The 16,759-nt window shown below is 39.1% G+C and overlaps 2 long non-coding RNA genes across 2 annotated transcripts; one reads left to right on the top strand and one right to left on the bottom strand.

Annotated features, from left to right (window-relative positions):
- Positions 1-5,943: 5,943 nt before the first annotated feature.
- Positions 5,944-9,878, bottom strand: LOC140704661 (uncharacterized). Its single transcript, XR_013541843.1, has 2 exons — positions 9,427-9,878; positions 5,944-6,841 (listed from the first exon to the last, which is right to left on the bottom strand). It is a non-coding gene; the product is annotated as an uncharacterized LOC140704661 (long non-coding RNA).
- A 3,451-nt stretch (positions 9,879-13,329) lies between these two features.
- Positions 13,330-16,135, top strand: LOC140708030 (uncharacterized). Its single transcript, XR_013541842.1, has 2 exons — positions 13,330-13,999; positions 15,923-16,135. It is a non-coding gene; the product is annotated as an uncharacterized LOC140708030 (long non-coding RNA).
- The last annotated feature ends 624 nt before the right edge of the window (positions 16,136-16,759 follow it).

Here is a 16,759-nt window from a genome sequence, read left to right as displayed (position 1 = left end):
TCAAAAATGATAGAATGATGTCAATAAGAATCCAAGGCAGACCATTCAACATCACAATAATCCAAGTTTATGCACCGACCAGCATTGCTGAGGAGACTGAAATTGAACAATTCTATGAAGATTTACAACACCTTCTAGAACTGACACCAAAGAAAGATGTTCTTCTCATTCTAGGGGACTGGAATGCTAAAGTAGGGAGCCAAGAGATAAAAGGAACAACAGGGAAGTTTGGCCTTGGAGTTCAGAACGAAGCAGGACAAAGGCTAATAGAGTTTTGTCAAGAGAATAAGCTGGTCATCACAAACACTCTTTTCCAACAACACAAGAGGCGACTCTATACATGGAAATCACCAGATGGGCAATATCGAAATCAGATTGATTATATTCTCTGCAGCCAAAGATGGAGAAGCTCTATACAGTCAGCAAAAACAAGACCTGGAGCTGACTGCGGTTCTGATCATCAGCTTCTCATAGCAAAATTCAAGCTTAGACTGAAGAGAGTAGGAAAAACCACTGGGCCACTCAGGTATAATCTAAACCAAATCCCTTATGAATACACAGTGGAAGTAAAGAACAGATTTAAGGAACTAGATTTGGTGGACAGAGTGCCTGAAGAAGCAAAATGCAAGGGAGATAGGGTAAGTTACAGAAAATTGAATGCAGACTTCCAAAGAATAGCAAGGAGAGACAAGAGGGCCTTCTTAAATGAACAATGCAAAGAAATAGAGGAAGATAACAGAAAGGGAAAGACCAGACATCTGTTCAGGAAAATTGGAGATATTAAAGGAACATTTTGCGCAAAGATGAACATGATAAAAGACAAAAATGGGAGGGACCTAACAGAAGCAGAAGACGTCAAGAAGAGGTGGCAAGAATACACAGAGGAATTATACCAGAAAGATTTGGATATCCCGGACAACCCAGACAATGTAGTTGCTGACCTTGAGCCAGACATCCTGGAGAGCGAAGTCAAGTGGGCCTTAGAAAGCCTGGCTAACAACAAGGCCAGTGGAGGTGATGGCATTCCAGTTGAACTATTTAAAATCTTGAAAGATGATGCTGTTAAGGTGCTACATTCAATATGGCAGCAAGTTTGGAAAACTCAACAGTGGCCAGAGGATTGGAAAAGATCAGTCTACATCCCAATCCCAAAGAAAGGCAGTGCGAAAGAATGCTCCAACTACCGTACAATTGCACTCATTTCACACGCTAGCAAGGTTATGCTCAAAATCCTGCAAGGTAGGCTTCAGCAGTATGTGGACCGAGAACTCCCAGAAGTACAAGCTGGATTCCGAAGAGGCAGAGGAACTCGAGACCAAATTGCTAACTTGCGCTGGATTATGGAAAAAGCCAGAGAGTTCCAGAAAAATATCTACTTCTGCTTCATTGATTATGCGAAAGCCTTTGACTGTGTGGACCACAGCAAACTATGGCAAGTTCTTAAAGAAATGGGAGTGCCTGACCACTTTATCTGTCTCCTGAGAAACCTATATGTGGGACAGGAGGCAACAGTTAGAACTGGTCATGGAACAACTGAGTGGTTCAAAATTGGGAAAGGAGTACGGCAAGGCTGTATATTGTCCCCCAGCTTATTTAACTTATATGCAGAATACATCATGCGGAAGGCTGGACTGGAAGAAACCCAAACCGGAATTAAGATTGCCGGAAGAAATATCAACAACCTCCGATATGCAGATGATACCACTCTGATGGCAGAAAGTGAGGAGGAATTAAAGAACCTTGTAATGAGAGTGAAAGAGGAGAGTGCAAAAAACGGTCTGAAACTCAACATCAAAAAAACTAAGATCATGGCCACTGGTCCCATCACCTCCTGGGAAATAGAAGGGGAAGATATGGAGGCAGTGTCAAATTTTATCTTCCTGGGCTCCATGATCACTGCAGATGGAGACAGCAGCCCTGAAATTAAAAGACACCTTCTTCTTGGGAGGAAAGCGATGACAAATCTTGACAGCATCTTGAAAAGCAGAGACATCACCTTGCCGACAAAAGTCCGCATAGTCAAAGCTATGGTTTTTCCTGTCGTGATGTATGGAAGTGAGAGCTGGACCATAAAGAAAGCAGACCGCCGAAGAATTGATGCCTTTGAATTGTGGTGCTGGAGGAGGCTCTTGAGAATCCCCTGGACTGCAAGGAGAACAAACCTATCAGTTCTAAAGGAAATCAACCCTGAGTGCTCACTGGAAGGACAGATCCTGAAGCTGAGGCTCCAGTACTTTGGCCATCTCATGAGAAGAAAAGAGTCCTTGGAAAAAACCTTGATGTTAGGAAGGTGTGATGGCAAGAGGAGAAGGGGACGACCGAGGATGAGATGGCTGGACAGTGTCTGCGAAGCAACCAACATGAACCTGACACAACTCCGGGAGGCAGTAGAAGACAGGAGGGCCTGGCGTGCTCTGGTCCATGGGGTCACGAAGAGTCGGGCACAACTAAACGACTGAACACACACACACAAAGAAATAAAGGGAGGAGAACTCATATCTCAATATTGTTTCATCTTCTATTAAAGGTTGCTCTGTGCCTTGTTTATAATTCCCTTGCAGTCAACTATCCATTGCTAGAAAAAGTCTGCAGAGCAATTATATTAAAGCAGATGCTAATGTGACCCCAGGTGGGCAACCAGACATTGTACAATAGAGCAGCTTTTTATTATAGCATGCCTAGGTTCCTTGCCTTGCTCAGCGGCTGCTTCTCTTGAAAACTAATATATCATGGTGTGTGTGTGTGTGTGTGTGTGTGTGTGTGTATCTGTCTGTATGTCTGTCTCTCCCTCTGTGTGTGTGTACGTGTGCATGCGTGCATGCATGCACACATGCACCTCCTGGAAACCATTAACAAGAGAGGGTCTTCTTTCCTTCTTTCCCTTCATTGGGACTGAATTTAATGGCCTCAGCAGATTCCGAAGCAAAATATCAGATCATGCTGGGCAATATTTTCTTCTGAATCACCAAGAAATTAATAGGAAAAGCACTTTTCAAGGGATGAGAGTGAAACTAGATGTAGACTGATCCAAAACTCTCTCTTAGCCTTTTGAAGTTGAGATGTTCACTCAATCCACATTGACAACTTTGTCATTGTTACATGACTAGGGAGCCCAGCACTGCTAGAGATTTAGCATGGCCAGAGCCCCTGACAACATGTTAGTTGGGACCTGTGGGAGTTGTGATTATCTGGAGGGAATGGCAAGAAATTAATTGAGCTCATATTTTAATATTAATTTACCTAGTTTTACCCTTTTGAACATACACACAAACAAAAACTCAGTTAATGTTCAAACTTCGTATTTCTTCAAATTATGTAATGTAATTATCTGATCAAAAATGTATATTAAGTTGTTATATTGGGGAAAGTACATTTTCACCAATGTATATCTGCGTGAAAGAAAAACAGAATATTGTGTTCTATTCGGGAAATGGCTTGTTAAAATATCTATATTGTGTTGTACTGGTTAGAATACAGGACTGGGATTTGACACACTCAGACTCCCACTCAGCTATGAAACTCACTTGGGCCAGTCAGCTTGGCCAACCGAACAAGGTTATTGTGAAGTAGGGAAGAAAATATAAATATCTACCATCTTCAGCTTATGAGAGGAAAACCAGAATACATACATACATTCTCTCTCTCTCTCTCTCTCTCTCTCTCTCTCTCTCTCACACACACACACACACACACACACACACACACACACACACACACACACACACACACACACACATGATATAAATGTATACAATTTGAATTAAAATAATATTTAATAACAAATTTATAAAAAAAATTGCACAAAAACATTCCTGCAGGCTTAAAATGAAAAATTTAAATAGGGAGAAGCTGAACTTTGAACAAGAAAACTTGAGATGGGAGAAGTTCAGAACATACCAAACCATGACTGAAAAAACAATAACATTAAAGAAACCAACACCATGCAAAAGAGTCCAGAATTAGTGCTAGAAACCCAAACTGAGGATATGTTAGAAGAGCAAAATCCATTTGCATTGTTTTCTACCTTATACTCATTTGCAGAAGACAATGAGGATGTCTCTGTTCCTACTGACCAATGATGAAGGTAGAGTCTACTTAAGCAAAGCACCACCCTTTATTCTGCTTTATCAGCAGAAAATAAGAACTAAACAGGAATGTAGGTGGGAGCTCCAGATCATATGTGGAAAATCAAACACACATCATGCACACATATGAACTATGTTGTATTTCTATCATTCTGAAGGCATTCCTCCCATTTTATAGTTGAAGAATACTGAGGCTGGCGCAGACAGGTAGCCTAGTGGAAGACGCAAAAAGATAAAAGAAAACCTTTAAAAATGGGAGGGGGATCCTTTTCATCTGATTTGAAAGCCATCTTTCCCTCTTCCTGGATTTTCGCATTGCTTGTTAACAGCAGCCCTTGTGATGCTATTGGGCAAAAAAATTTCTGGGCACTTTGACAGACAAAGATTGAAGGAAAAGTAAAACAAAAGAGGCAACAAAAAATAAATGAAACACCTTTTTACCTACCTTGTTACTATTAATCATTTGTGTGTAAGGGGATTTGTTTCAGTAAACAATAAAATAACGTGGAAATAAATGGGAGAGGCTCTTTTGTATGTTTTGTTTTATCTCATGGAAGCACAAAAGGCCCATCTCTGTTGGTCACTGTGTTGCATGCCTTTGCTACATGCAGTTTAGTTTATTATAAATGTACTGCACACGGGGTCACCTTTGGAAAATGTTCATTTTGCACCTCCAAATATTCATGTTGACAGATGGCTGTAGACACCCCTCCAAAAAAACTGCACACTTAGAAACTGTGCATAGATAATATGTATATTTCGAAGGTCTAAAAATACTGCTGAAGAACACTTCAGTTAAGTTGGGCAGTGTGTTCAAGCAATATGTACAATTTAAGAAATGCACACAGGCAGGCAAGGAGACCTCTTCCCATAAAACACACACATAGAGAGAGGAGAGAGAAAATGAAATCTTACTGCAGCTGAGTATGGGCCAGACAGGAAGATGTAGAAGATAGGATGTCTGTGAATGCAGGCTTTCTAGATGGGCACATCACAGTAGTTAGGTAGCATAGCATGCATCACATCAATCTTTGACAGCTACAACAGCCCTGTAAGGTGGGACATCCGGTCAAGAATCGACCCTGGCCCCCTCTGCCGGAAGGGGCGGGGTTCTGGGTGACGTCAGGGGGTTGTGGAGGTCCCTGTGGACCTATAGGAGGTTTACCTGGAGTTGGGGGACCCCCGTGACCCTAGGGAGGCCTGAGGATTGGCTCCTGAAGGGTAGGGCAGGCCTGCGTCCCTGTAGACCAATAGGCGCTGTTGTAGGTTCTGTGTAGAACAGGGTGGTGGCCCTAAGGCATGCCCCTGGCATGCCTTAGACCACCTGGCTCAGAAAGCCCCTGAGGAGTGGTTCCTGAAGGGTAGGGCAGGCTTGTGTCCTTGTAGACCAATAGGAGCCATTGGAGGGTCTGTGTAGAAAAGGGGGTGGTGGTGCTAAGGGCAGGCCTGGGCTTGCCCTTAGGCCACCTGTCTCAGAAAGTCCCACAGCGCCGGTTTCAGGGCCCTTCTGCGCGTGCTTGCTGATATTTGCAGAGCCCGGACAGTTTGGATACGATGGCCGACAAGCAAAACGTGCAACAAGTTCAAGAGTCCAGAAAATTAAAAAAAAAACACATTTTGTAGTAAAACTATTTTGAGACCTGTCCAGAGTAAAACATTTCCCACATTTTATACTTATGGTCTTTTCCTAGAACCTGTGTGTGTGTGTTTTTAATTTTCTTTTTATTATATAAAATCCATCGATGTTAATTTAACACCGTGACACCTGAGTGCAGCTAATAATCATTTGTTAAAACAATCACCATATACATGACGGTCCTAATCTATACAACATCCTTCTAACCATTGATAGAACAAGGCCCATGTTTGATAATATTTTGTATCTTCTTTTCCTTTGATTTTCAGTGTTAGTCTATCCATCTCGGAGCCGTCCGATATGTTTTTAGTTACTGTATTTCTTGATCTGTAGGTGTTTCTTCATTTTACCAGTACTGACCATATATAATCCTCGCATCTGTTGAAATATGCAGTAATAAATATACATTTTGTTTATCAACACTTTTTGGTATTATACTTAACAGAAAGAGCTCTGGCCTAAAAATCTACATGTTTTTGATTATTTTAACAAACCATTTTTTGTTCCAAGTGTGTGTGTGTGTGTGTGTGTGTGTGTGTGTGTGTGTGTGTGTGTGTGTGTGTGTGTGTGTGTGTGTGTGTGAGTGTGTGTGTGTGTGTGTGTTAAACCCCCATTTTACCAGTACTGACCATATATAATCCTCGCAGATGTTGAAACAGGCAGTAATAAATATACATTTTGTTTATCAACACTTTTTGGTATTATACCTAACAGAAAGAGCAGTGACCTAAAACCTGCATGTTTTTGGATTATTTTCACAAAACCATGTGTGTAATTTGTTTCATGTGTGTGGGTGTGTGTATTAAACCCCCTTTTTAAGGGTCTAGGAACCATCCCACATTTTGAGCCAAAGGATTTAGACAGAGTTTGAACAGCCATGAATAAGCCACAAAATAGACATCTTCCATAATGCCTAGACTTTTGAAAAAAGGTTGTAACTTAAAGACAATATGTAACTATCAAAAACACCAGGCGGCTCTGTAGACCAATGGGTTTGGTTGAAGGGGTTGTGTGGTCCTAAGGAGGCCTGTCTTGGAAAGGCCCCAGCAGTGTTTTTGGAGAGTTCTCCGGTGTTGATCATTCTTAACAGTAGATGTGACGGTTTGGAGGCGAGGAAAACCTGCAATAAGTTGAAGAGAGGAAAAAAATAAAAACCCCTTTTAGTAAAACTGTTTTAAGACTGTCCAAAGTAAAACATTTTCCACATAAAAAGAAACAAATTAGACAGCGCTCGGAAAGCCTATACATTTTTGAAAAAAAGTTTGCAACTTAAAGACAATGTGTAAATAAATAATAGTCACAAATAACTAAAAATATCAGTGGTAATTTTATGTTAATTAACATGCCCACTAAAAATTAAAATATGTAAGAGGGATTCTGTAGCTTATATTCTACTCCCAAGGTGCTGGTATGGCAAATATCTGCTTTAATTTTTTAAAAGGTAAATTTTTACTGGCAGTGACCAAATGTTCCTGCCCTGTCTCTATGTCAAAGAGGGCATCTCTTTGTTTAAGTGCCTTTACCCCTCTTTTTAGACAGTGTTTAAATTGGAAATAGTCTGTTGAGGCCCTGTTGTTCAAAGCAGTCTTGTTTTTTAGTTTTCTGTTAGCTGTTCAACTGTGAGTAAATGAGATCTTTTTATTTTGTCTCAGCGGGGGTCAGCTGGTGAGCAAAAGAGGTGTACTAACCTGGGAACTTGAAGCTATTTGTTTTGTTAACTCTTACAATTCTCCTGGGCAGCAGGAGTAGTTTAACCAAAAGCATTGAAGATAGGGGATGTTTCTCAATGGCTTTAAGACCTGGCCTAAGTAAAATATGTTCAACATTTTTATACTCATGGTATTTTCCTAGAATCTCTCTCTCTCTCTCTCTCTCTTTGTTTAAGTGACTCCCCCCCCTTTTTTTTTTAGTCAGTGTTGAAAATTGGAAATAGTCTGTTGAGGCCCTGTTGTTCAAAGCAGTGTTGTTTTTAGTTTTCTGTTAGCTATTCAACTGTAAGTAAATGAAATCTTTTTATTTTGTCTCAGCGGGGGGTCAGCTGGTGAGCAAAAGAGATGTACTAACCTGGGAATTTGAAGCTTCTCTGCTTTCATTTTTTAAAAGGTAAATTTCTACAGGCAGTGACCAAATGTTCCTGCCCTGTCTCTATGTCAAAGAGGGCATCTCTTTGTTTAAGTGCCTTTACCCCTCTTTTTAGACAGTGTTGAAACTGGAAATAGTCTGTTGAGGCCCTGTTGTTCAAAGCAGTCTTGTTTTTTAGTTTTCTGTTAGCTGTTCAACTGTAAGTAAATGAAGTCTTTTTATTTTGTCTCAGCGGGGGTCAACTGGTGAGCAAAAGAGGTGTACTAACCTGGGAACTTGAAGCTATTTGTTTTGTTAACTCTTACAATTCTCCTGGGCAGCAGGAGTAGTTTAACCAAAAGCATTGAAGATAGGGGATGTTTCTCAATGGCTTTAAGACCTGGCCTAAGTAAAATATGTTCAACATTTTTATACTCATGGTATTTTCCTAGAATCTCTCTCTCTCTCTCTCTCTCTTTGTTTAAGTGACTCCCCCCCTTTTTTTTTTTAGTCAGTGTTGAAAATTGGAAATAGTCTGTTGAGGCCCTGTTGTTCAAAGCAGTGTTGTTTTTAGTTTTCTGTTAGCTATTCAACTGTAAGTAAATGAAATCTTTTTATTTTGTCTCAGCGGGGGGTCAGCTGGTGAGCAAAAGAGATGTACTAACCTGGGAATTTGAAGCTTCTCTGCTTTCATTTTTTAAAAGGTAAATTTCTACAGGCAGTGACCAAATGTTCCTGCCCTGTCTCTATGTCAAAGAGGGCATCTCTTTGTTTAAGTGCCTTTACCCCTCTTTTTAGACAGTGTTGAAACTGGAAATAGTCTGTTGAGGCCCTGTTGTTCAAAGCAGTCTTGTTTTTTAGTTTTCTGTTAGCTGTTCAACTGTAAGTAAATGAAATCTTTTTATTTTGTCTCAGCGGGGGTCAACTGGTGAGCAAAAGAGGTGTACTAACCTGGGAACTTGAAGCTATTTGTTTTGTTAACTCTTACAATTCTCCTGGGCAGCAGGAGTAGTTTAACCAAAAGCATTGAAGATAGGGGATGTTTCTCAATGGCTTTAAGACCTGGCCTAAGTAAAATATGTTCAACATTTTTATACTCATGGTCTTTTCCTGGAATCTCTCTCTCTCTCTCTCTCTCTCTTTGTTTAAGTGACTACCCCTTTTTTTCTTTAGTCAGTGTTAAAAATTGGAAAATAGTTTGTTGACGCCTGTTGTTTAAAGCAGTCGTTTTTAGTTTTCTGTTAGCTGTTCAACTGTAAGTAAATGAAATCTTTTTATTTTGTCTCCTACTAATGTTGCAGCATGGGTTACTGAGACTGCAAGTGCTAGCTGATGAGCAAAGGGGGTGTACAATGCTGGGGAAGTTGAAGCTAATTCAGGTTGTCAATTCCTGTACTTCTCCTGTGCAGATAGAGTGATTTAGCCAAAAACACTGAAGATAGGGGATGTTTTTCAATGGCTTTAAGACCTGTCCAAAGTAAAACATTTCCCACATTTTATAAAAATGGTCTTTTCCTAGAATCTCTGTGTGTATGTTAAAACCCCATTTTAATTATCTAAGAACCACCCCGTACAGTTTTAAGCAACAGTGCTTTTAGAGTTTTTAAGTTGTATTTCCCCCTGATGGGCGCTCGAAGATTTTACCAAGTAAATATTTCTACACGTGCATCACCTTATCCAGAGGTCAACCTTTGTGGATCATTCTGCAAAATACAAAACAAGACCAAATTGATTTAAAACAGTGCATAATGTGAATGTGCGTGCTTTTGCAGCCAGGGGTAATGCATCTGAAATTCTCCATCCCTGAAAATATCTACAGTACAGTTATAGTGTACACTGAGACCAGTTTGCTAACCATGTATGTTCAGTTATATAGCAGTCACAGCAAGGAAACTTCATTTTCATGACATACAATACTTTTACACAACTAAATGTATCAACTAACTGTATCATAGTTAACTTACTCAAAAAATATCTGCTAGACATAACCTGTCTTAACTAATGGGGGTTTTAAGTCTCAAAGGACAAGCTTCACCCACTTCTGAGATTATACATATTAGTTTGCTTTGTTTGGCGATTGGTCTTCAGAATTAAGCATGCAGCTCCTTGGAAGGCTAGTTTCACAAACTGTGTAGGATTGTTTTAATTCTTGAACAGAATGGCATCTTTTCTGTGCAGGCCTCTCCAGGAAGTTAGAATTCAAGGTAACTTTTTTAAAAAGTTGAACTAATGCCACCAGGAAGACAATATAGAACTATTAAAACAAGGCCAAATTGATTTAAAAACATTACATAAGGTGAACTGAGTGTTTTGCCATGCCCAGCCTGTAACAAGGTTCCACAACTAATTTTATATACATACGGTATATGTTTGTCAACCTTTTTGTGGCTGAGTATAGCCATCAGTGTTGAAATGGAACTAGTCTGTTGATGCCTCTTGCTTAAAGCATCCTTGTTTTTAATTTTCTTTTAGCTGTTCAACTGTAAGTAAATGAAATCTTTTTATTTTGTCTCCTACTAATGTCTCAGTGTGGGTTACTGCGTGTGGGTTACTGAGCCTGTAAGGGTCAGCTGATGAGCAAAAGGTGTAGGATTGTTTTAATTCTTGAACAAAATGGCATATTTTCTGTGTAGGACTCACCAGGAATTTAGAATTCAAGGTAACTTTAAAAAGTTGAACTAATTCCATCAGGAAGACGATATAGAACTATAAAAAAAGGCCAAATTCCTGAAAGTTGCCAGCTTTGAACTATTGGTGTGTGTGTGTGTGTGTGTATGTGCGCGTGCGTGCGTGCGTCCATGTGCGTGCGTGTGCGTGTGCGTAAAATTTTGGTATTGCAACATCACTAAAATAGTATTTCTTTCAAAACATTAAAAAATAGTTCCAGTTTGGGGATTCCTAAAATTTGTCAGCTTTGAACTATTGGTCTGTGTGTGTGTATGTGTGTGTGTGTGTGTGTGTGTGTGCGTGTGTGTGTGTGCGTGTGTGTGTGTGTGTGCGTGTGCGTGCGTGCGTGCGTGCGCGTGCGTGTGTGTAAAATGCTGGTATTGCAACATCACTGAAATAGTATTTCTTTCAAAACATAAAAAATAGAGGGCATACCATCACATCTACTGTCCTTGTGGTTAGCCATGCTTTCTAAGCCCCACTAGACTTCACTCTCCAGGATATCTGGCTCAAGGTCAGCAAATAATCTATCTGGAGTTGTCTGGGCCATCCAGATCTTTCTGGTATAATTCCTCTGTGTATTTTTGCAACCTCTTCTTGATGTTCTTCTGTTAGGGCCCTACCATTTTTGTCCTTTACCATGTACATCTTTGTACAAAAAGTACCTTTAACATCTCCAATTTTCTTGAACAGCTTTCTAGAATTCCCTTTCAATTATTTACCTCTATTTCTTTTAACTGTTTGATTAAGAATTTCAATGAGTCTAGTGGGGCTTAGAAAGCATGGCTAACCACAAGGACAGTAGATGTGATGGTATGCCCTCTGAACTATTTAAAATCTTAAAAGATGATGCTATTAAGTTGGTATACTCAATAGGACTGCTAGTTTGGAAACCTAAGCAATGACCTTAGGCTTTTGATGTTGAGCTTCAGATCATTTTTGCGATCTCCTCTTTTACCCTCATTAAGAGGTTCTTTAATTCTTCCTCAATTTCTGATATCAGAGGGGTATCATCTGCGTATTTGAGGTTGGTGATATGAGTGTAATTGCACAGTAGTTGGAGCTTTCTTTGGGATGTTTATTGTTGAGTTTTGTTATAAGAAACTGATGATCAAAGCCACAATCAGCTCCGTGTCTTGTTTTTGCTGAATGAATAGAGCTTCTCCACGGTTTTAATGTTTGACTTTTCTCGAGGTTGATGCGTTGTGTGTGTCTGGGTAACCTGCTGTAGACAGAATATAGTAGGTTATACAGTAGGGTATATTCCCCACCCCAACCCCTTTATATTCAGAACATTCTTTTGATGCTAGAACGCGCCTTTCTTTTCATAAATGTAGAACTATGTGTGCACTTGAACAAACAAACTTCAAAATATTGTACAATTCATTCCATTGTTGTATAGCTGTCTGAGAAAACAGAGAGAGAGAGAGAGAGAGAGAGAGAGAGAGAGAGGGAGAGAGAGTTTTGCTGTCTTGATGTGGTGGTGAAAGTGACTAGTCCCATTTGCATTCTGGGATCTGTAGTCCAAAAACTGTTTGTAGTAGTTTTACTGTTTGTTACAGGCATCTGCTTAAGACAGATTAGCAAGGCTGGCCTGGGGTCCTCTGGCCTTTAAAGAAGCTCGACCACGTTATCTCTTTCCTTTTTCGAACGGCTGGCTAGCAGAAGAAACGAGGTAAGATCTGTGATGGGGGTGGGGGAGGGCATTTTACCTCGTGTTTAGACACAAAAATTTATGGTGTCTTAAAGTTTTTGAATCTAAGTGGGAGGGAAGAAATACTGTCTGAGCTATATTTTATTTTTATGTACATCAAGCTTCTGTTTGTGAGAGAGTTCATTTCAAAAAGGGTTTTTTATTCAGACCTTGCATTATTGAAACACAGAAAAAATGTCTAAATTTAACTTGCATTAATGATAATTAATAAACAGAATTGCCAGGCCCTGTTTTTCTGAGGTATCTTATGCAACAAGACATTTAATAGAAAAAGTTTCAATAGTAGATTTGTTAAAACATTCTATTCATGAGGAGCTGCATGCATAATTCTGAAGACCAGTCGTCTTTGAGAGTTAAACAACCACATTAGTTAAAAAAAGGATATGTCTGGCAGCCACTTTGGAGTAAGTTAACTATTTTTTATGTTTTGAAAGAAATACTATTTCAGTGATGTTGCAATACCAGCATTTTACACACACGCACGCGCACGCACGCACGCACACACACACACACACACACACACGCACACACACACACACATACACACACACAGACCAATAGTTCAAAGCTGACAAATTTTAGGAATCCCCAAACTGGAACTATTTTTTAATGTTTTGAAAGAAATACTATTTTAGTGATGTTGCAATACCAAAATTTTACGCACACGCACACGCACGCACATGGACGCACGCACGCACGCGCACATACACACACACACACACACACCAATAGTTCAAAGCTGGCAACTTTCAGGAATTTGGCCTTTTTTTATAGTTCTATATCGTCTTCCTGATGGAATTAGTTCAACTTTTTAAAGTTACCTTGAATTCTAAATTCCTGGTGAGTCCTACACAGAAAATATGCCATTTTGTTCAAGAATTAAAACAATCCTACACCTTTTGCTCATCAGCTGACCCTTACAGGCTCAGTAACCCACACGCAGTAACCCACACTGAGACATTAGTAGGAGACAAAATAAAAAGATTTCATTTACTTACAGTTGAACAGCTAAAAGAAAATTAAAAACAAGGATGCTTTAAGCAAGAGGCATCAACAGACTAGTTCCATTTCAACACTGATGGCTATACTCAGCCACAAAAAGGTTGACAAACATATACCGTATGTATATAAAATTAGTTGTGGAACCTTGTTACAGGCTGGGCATGGCAAAACACTCAGTTCACCTTATGTAATGTTTTTAAATCAATTTGGCCTTGTTTTAATAGTTCTATATTGTCTTCCTGGTGGCATTAGTTCAACTTTTTAAAAAAGTTACCTTGAATTCTAACTTCCTGGAGAGGCCTGCACAGAAAAGATGCCATTCTGTTCAAGAATTAAAACAATCCTACACAGTTTGTGAAACTAGCCTTCCAAGGAGCTGCATGCTTAATTCTGAAGACCAATCGCCAAACAAAGCAAACTAATATGTATAATCTCAGAAGTGGGTGAAGCTTGTCCTTTGAGACTTAAAACCCCCATTAGTTAAGACAGGTTATGTCTAGCAGATATTTTTTGAGTAAGTTAACTATGATACAGTTAGTTGATACATTTAGTTGTGTAAAAGTATTGTATGTCATGAAAATGAAGTTTCCTTGCTGTGACTGCTATATAACTGAACATACATGGTTAGCAAACTGGTCTCAGTGTACACTATAACTGTACTGTAGATATTTTCAGGGATGGAGAATTTCAGATGCATTACCCCTGGCTGCAAAAGCACGCACATTCACATTATGCACTGTTTTAAATCAATTTGGTCTTGTTTTGTATTTTGCAGAATGATCCACAAAGGTTGACCTCTGGATAAGGTGATGCACGTGTAGAAATATTTACTTGGTAAAATCTTCGAGCGCCCATCAGGGGGAAATACAACTTAAAAACTCTAAAAGCACTGTTGCTTAAAACTGTACGGGGTGGTTCTTAGATAATTAAAATGGGGTTTTAACATACACACAGAGATTCTAGGAAAAGACCATTTTTATAAAATGTGGGAAATGTTTTACTTTGGACAGGTCTTAAAGCCATTGAAAAACATCCCCTATCTTCAGTGTTTTTGGCTAAATCACTCTATCTGCACAGGAGAAGTACAGGAATTGACAACCTGAATTAGCTTCAACTTCCCCAGCATTGTACACCCCCTTTGCTCATCAGCTAGCACTTGCAGTCTCAGTAACCCATGCTGCAACATTAGTAGGAGACAAAATAAAAAGATTTCATTTACTTACAGTTGAACAGCTAACAGAAAACTAAAAACGACTGCTTTAAACAACAGGCGTCAACAAACTATTTTCCAATTTTTAACACTGACTAAAGAAAAAAAGGGGTAGTCACTTAAACAAAGAGAGAGAGAGAGAGAGAGAGAGATTCCAGGAAAAGACCATGAGTATAAAAATGTTGAACATATTTTACTTAGGCCAGGTCTTAAAGCCATTGAGAAACATCCCCTATCTTCAATGCTTTTGGTTAAACTACTCCTGCTGCCCAGGAGAATTGTAAGAGTTAACAAAACAAATAGCTTCAAGTTCCCAGGTTAGTACACCTCTTTTGCTCACCAGTTGACCCCCGCTGAGACAAAATAAAAAGATTTCATTTACTTACAGTTGAACAGCTAACAGAAAACTAAAAAACAAGACTGCTTTGAACAACAGGGCCTCAACAGACTATTTCCAGTTTCAACACTGTCTAAAAAGAGGGGTAAAGGCACTTAAACAAAGAGATGCCCTCTTTGACATAGAGACAGGGCAGGAACATTTGGTCACTGCCTGTAGAAATTTACCTTTTAAAAAATGAAAGCAGAGAAGCTTCAAATTCCCAGGTTAGTACATCTCTTTTGCTCACCAGCTGACCCCCCGCTGAGACAAAATAAAAAGATTTCATTTACTTACAGTTGAATAGCTAACAGAAAACTAAAAACAACACTGCTTTGAACAACAGGGCCTCAACAGACTATTTCCAATTTTCAACACTGACTAAAAAAAAAAGGGGGGGGAGTCACTTAAACAAAGAGAGAGAGAGAGAGAGAGAGATTCTAGGAAAATACCATGAGTATAAAAATGTTGAACATATTTTACTTAGGACAGGTCTTAAAGCCATTGAGAAACATCCCCTATCTTCAATGCTTTTGGTTAAACTACTCCTGCTGCCCAGGAGAATTGTAAGAGTTAACAAAACAAATAGCTTCAAGTTCCCAGGTTAGTACACCTCTTTTGCTCACCAGCTGACCCCCGCTGAGACAAAATAAAAAGATCTCATTTACTCACAGTTGAACAGCTAACAGAAAACTAAAAAACAAGACTGCTTTGAACAACAGGGCCTCAACAGACTATTTCCAATTTAAACACTGTCTAAAAAGAGGGGTAAAGGCACTTAAACAAAGAGATGCCCTCTTTGACATAGAGACAGGGCAGGAACATTTGGTCACTGCCAGTAAAAATTTACCTTTTAAAAAATTAAAGCAGATATTTGCCATACCAGCACCTTGGGAGTAGAATATAAGCTACAGAATCCCTCTTACATATTTTAATTTTTAGTGGGCATGTTAATTAACATAAAATTACCACTGATATTTTTAGTTATTTGTGACTATTATTTATTTACACATTGTCTTTAAGTTGCAAACTTTTTTTCAAAAATGTATAGGCTTTCCGAGCGCTGTCTAATTTGTTTCTTTTTATGTGGAAAATGTTTTACTTTGGACAGTCTTAAAACAGTTTTACTAAAAGGGGTTTTTATTTTTTTCCTCTCTTCAACTTATTGCAGGTTTTCCTCGCCTCCAAACCGTCACATCTACTGTTAAGAATGATCAACACCGGAGAACTCTCCAAAAACACTGCTGGGGCCTTTCCAAGACAGGCCTCCTTAGGACCACACAACCCCTTCAACCAAACCCATTGGTCTACAGAGCCGCCTGGTGTTTTTGATAGTTACATATTGTCTTTAAGTTACAACCTTTTTTCAAAAGTCTAGGCATTATGGAAGATGTCTATTTTGTGGCTTATTCATGGCTGTTCAAACTCTGTCTAAATCCTTTGGCTCAAAATGTGGGATGGTTCCTAGACCCTTAAAAAGGGGGTTTAATACACACACCCACACACATGAAACAAATTACACACATGGTTTTGTGAAAATAATCCAAAAACATGCAGGTTTTAGGTCACTGCTCTTTCTGTTAGGTATAATACCAAAAAGTGTTGATAAACAAAATGTATATTTATTACTGCCTGTTTCAACATCTGCGAGGATTATATATGGTCAGTACTGGTAAAATGGGGGTTTAACACACACACACACACACACTCACACTCACACACACACACACACACACACTTGGAACAAAAAATGGTTTGTTAAAATAATCAAAAACATGTAGATTTTTAGGCCAGAGCTCTTTCTGTTAAGTATAATACCAAAAAGTGTTGATAAACAAAATGTATATTTATTACTGCATATTTCAACAGATGCGAGGATTATATATGGTCAGTACTGGTAAAATGAAGAAACACCTACAGATCAAGAAATACAGTAACTAAAAACATATCGGACGGCTCCGAGATGGATAGACTAACACTGAAAATCAAAGGAAAAGAAGATACAAAA

This window comes from Pogona vitticeps, chromosome 2 (assembly GCF_051106095.1).
Source record: "Pogona vitticeps strain Pit_001003342236 chromosome 2, PviZW2.1, whole genome shotgun sequence".
NCBI lineage: Eukaryota > Metazoa > Chordata > Lepidosauria > Squamata > Agamidae > Pogona > Pogona vitticeps.
Note: the sequence above shows the minus strand (reverse complement) of the source record. Positions and strands in the feature narration are given on the sequence as shown.